This window comes from Corvus moneduloides, chromosome 4, assembly GCF_009650955.1.
Source record: "Corvus moneduloides isolate bCorMon1 chromosome 4, bCorMon1.pri, whole genome shotgun sequence".
NCBI classification, from domain to species: domain Eukaryota; kingdom Metazoa; phylum Chordata; class Aves; order Passeriformes; family Corvidae; genus Corvus; species Corvus moneduloides.
This window is the reverse complement of record NC_045479.1, coordinates 7,063,337-7,067,557: the sequence shown is the minus strand read 5'-3', so window position 1 is coordinate 7,067,557 and position 4,221 is coordinate 7,063,337. Positions and strand designations below refer to the sequence as shown.

Genomic DNA, 4,221 nt, shown 5'->3' with positions numbered 1-4,221 from the left:
AAATCTAAAACGGTAAACCAGGTTAGTTCAGGTGTTAAACGAGTTAATGAGGTGTAAGGTTAGCAACCACTGGGTATAAATCCTCAGTCACTTTATTGACTGCCCTCAAATCTTGTACTAACCTGTATGACCCATCAGGTTTCTTCACGGGTAAAATCGGAGTATTAAAATCAGATTGACACTCCCTTAACAATCCAATTTGCAAAAAGTTCTCAATAACTGGCCCAATCCCTTCTCTGTCTTCCCTTTTCAAGGGAAATTGCTTGGCCCTAATGGGCCATTTCCCTTCTTTAAGCTTGATTTGAATTGGCAGGGCATTCTTTGCCCTCCCTGGGGTACAAGAGGCCCACACTCCAGGGAATACTTGATCCATTATCTTCTTAATCATTTCTTCTTCATTCGCTATTTCCGTTTCTTTGGTTATTAGCATTAGGCTCAGCAACTCTAGATATTGTTGGTCCTTTACTTCCAAACTGATTTCCCCATTTTTAAATATTATTTTTGCCTCCAGCAAAATCTCTGCCCAAAAGTGCAGATGGAGCATTAGGCATATATAAAAATTGGTGAATTCCCCACTGTTTTCCCAATTTATATTTCAGTAGTTTACAAAAGTATGCCTTTCCAGATTGGCCAGTTGACCCTGTCACTACAAAATAACCCCTTGGTATAGGTATCAAAGCTTTATTCAACACTGAATATGTTGCTCCTGTATCTACTAAAAATTCCACTTTATTTTCTTCGTTCCCTAGTTTAACTATAACCAGAGGGTCCCCTAGGGTAGCACCCAGTCTTTTATATGAGCAACCACCCCCGCACCTCTCTGGTCATATTTCTTTTTCATCACCCTTTCTCTTTTCTGGGCACTGGTTTTTCCAATGCCCAGGTTTTGCATAAGGCGCACTGGTCCCTTCCTAGTCAGGGTGGTCCTTGTCTTGGTGGACCTTGCCCACGTCTTCTTTTTTTTTTTTCTTCTTTTACCACCTGTAGGACAGCGGGGGTGGTTCGGACGGTCGGGACGGACGGAGACGAGAGATCTCTATAGTCAGATCTTGGAACATGCGGTTTATTGCAAAGGGCGTGGGTATAGGGGCACTGCTTAGAGCTGCAGCTGGCAGCTCTGAGCAGGCCCAAGAGAGCAAGAGAGTAAGCGGGTAAGAGAGAGAGAGAGCAAGAGGAATGAGAGTGAAGAAGAAGTGATGAGAATAGAATGGAATGGTGAAGTCCTGGTTACAATACAATAAATCATCTTCTGTACTGAATATTCTAATTGTCACTAACCAATCTAATACAAGATACAAATCCTATAGCATTTACCTACAGCCTATAAGAGTTCTTATATTACCATAGAGTGTTACATCTTAACTTCTAAAAACTACTCTTTGGACCCCTTCTGCTGAGCTAGTAGGGTCTTCTCTGACCCTTGGACCTGCCTGCAAGCAGAGGGTATTGTTCAATCAAGAGGGGATTACCTTCAGTCAGCCATACCATTGTTTTCCAGTTGTTCAGTAACTAAGACTTGGTATTTCAAAAGTGGCTTTCGTTTCGATGTTGCTTATATTTTTCATATTCCCAAAATCTTTTGTCAGGCAATCATATTTATAAGACTTTCCTGTTTCATCTTCCCCAACAACCACCCTTATTAATTTTTGCATCCCCTGTTTGTATCCCTCTTCCCAATTGCTATAAACTCTCCATGCCACATTAAGCAAAGTCTCTAGATTCCGGATTGTTGGACCTTGCATCTTCTGAAGCTTCTGCCGGATGTCTCCTGTGGATTTACCAATTGCTTCACTCCTTCTTCCTATCCAGGATCCAAGGTGGCATGGCGACGCATCGCATATCACAAGTTGTCTAAAAATTCAGAAGGTGTTTGAGAGGGACCCAGCTTCATAGCATACAGGGCTGAGCAGTCTATGGCTTTAGGGATTGCTCTTTCTAGCCCTTTTATTATGAATCCCCAGTACCTTTTTAACTGTGCCATTTCATCTGGCTCATTAGGGCCCCACTGGATCCTGAAGAGGAAGTACCTTTTTAACATCCTCCTGTGTTATCCTGCAATCATCTTCAGCCATATTCACAGCTGTCTTTATAACTAATTGCTTTTCTGATTCAATTAGAGCATCAAGCAGTAACTGAATATCAGCCCAATCAGGATTGTGTTGGTTCACCATAAATTTAAATTTCTTAGCAACCCCAATATTGGGTCACTCTGGTAATTTCTGGCCACTTTTTCCCAGGCTTCTAGATCTATAATAGAAAAGGGGATTTTAACTAATATAGGAATCCCTTCATGATTTACTGCTTCCCTTAAAGGTGCTTGTATATTTCTTTTAGTTTGCCCCCGGGTCCTTAATGTTATAGGACCCTGTGGGGAGGGCGGTTCATCCTCTTCGCTGTCACTGCTTGGTAAAGGTGGGTAGAGGCTAGTTGTTATTGATTTCCCAGAGGGAGATGAACTAGAAAGTGGAGCAGGGTTTGGGGATGGAGATGATGGTAACTCTGATTCTGTATCATTTGCTACCCCTCCCCATCTCCCTTTTTAGGGGGTGACTTAAGTAGATCTGCCACTTCTTGTTCTTGGGCTTCTACCTGATATACCTTGTCAGGATGGGTACATCTCTGGTTTATTGAACATGCACCACAACATCGCTTAGGTTTTTCATTATAAACTTTGTTATCCTTTTCAAAAGCCAACACTAAGGGATCAGAGGGTGGTCTGACCCAAAGTCTTTTTGTCACTCAGGTTGATTTCGAAGAGTGAAAAATAATTCAGCATAAACAATCTCTGGCCATTTTTGCTCACGTCTAAGAAAAAGCATTAGTTGCAGTAATGTTTCATAATCCAGTGTACCAAAAGGCGGCCACTTCATACCCCCTTCCAGTTTATAAAGTGGCCACCATTGGGTGCATAACTTAATAAGCTCCCTCTTGGTCTCTGCACCACTATGATTCACCATCTTTTTCCAGTGTGTCAAAATACATCCCAGAGGGATACTCTTAGGAACCTCTTTGCTTTTGTTTGCCTCCATTTTTAAAGTTCACAAAAAAGCTTGTTTCACAACACACTCACACACTCCACCACTCAAAAAACCCCCCTCCTTTTTATTCAAATCTAAAAAAAATTCACACAGCACATAAAACTCACTCCACACATTCAAATGCTTGAAACAATTCACTCAAAGCACTTCTACCAACAATTTTAAACTTATAAAACCCACCACAAGCCTTTCGCAACCCTGAGCAAAAATTTCGCTGGGGTTTCACAAGGCTCCGCTAAAATCTCGCAAGCTAGCGAGTTCCAGCTTGTGCTGCCGCCTCACTCACTCTGCCGAGCAGGGGCTTTAGCCCCTACCGCTTCGCTTGCACTGCTGAGTGAGGGGGGGGTTTAGTCTTGAACCCGCACTACATGCTACGCCGCTCTGCCTCACTGCTAAGGTTAAAATTATTAGCCCTTGGTCTGGATGTCACCCCGAACCAAACAACCAAATTTAAACTCACTTACAATTAGACTTTTCAAAATATACTAAAAACTTACAAAACAAAAATCCAAAGCTACAAACTCAAATCACCCCGCCGGTCGCCAAAGTGACACCAGACATAGTTTCAAACTAGCTCCGCTCGCTCCTTTAAACACAAATTTAACAACTTCTAAACACACACTTACCGCTTTTTCACTAATACCTTAACCAAATTTCACCACCACCATTCACACAACTTAAAGCTCACGCACTCTACTTAATTCCTTTCTTGCAACCCACTATCTAGACACAAAAAAATCTCTCCACTCTGTCAAGCACAAAAATCCTTCCTCAACTCCACTAAACACAAACTTTTATAACTTTTTCATACAAATATGTGGCTGATCCGCGCCAAATACGCACAAATCAAAACACCCACAATACAAGCTCTCACAAACTAAACACACACACACACACCACACTGCTAATTCACAGTTCCAACAAACCCTTTTGGCATAACCCAGCCACCATACCCTTACAGCGCTTGCACAGTCTAGGGGGTCCGTACTCTTTAATCCAAAGCAGTCCCTGTAGACCTGCGGCGCGTCCCTAATGCATGCACACAGCACTCAAAATAAAGGTAGTCTCTCTCTCTGTTCACCACTCGTATCCCAAACTACAAGCCAATGCTGCTTTTAAGCCACCGACCGGACCGGAGCTGATGGCACTCCCACTGACACCACCCGTACTCCTCTGGTGTGCA

General features: G+C 42.7%; 1 long non-coding RNA gene across 1 annotated transcript; it reads right to left on the bottom strand.

Annotated features, from left to right (window-relative positions):
- Window positions 1–687: 687 nt before the first annotated feature.
- On the bottom strand, window positions 688–1,750 carry LOC116443043. Its single transcript, XR_004239741.1, has 2 exons — window positions 1,635–1,750; window positions 688–981 (listed from the first exon to the last, which is right to left on the bottom strand). It is a non-coding gene; the product is annotated as an uncharacterized LOC116443043 (long non-coding RNA).
- Between the last annotated feature and the right edge of the window lie 2,471 nt (window positions 1,751–4,221).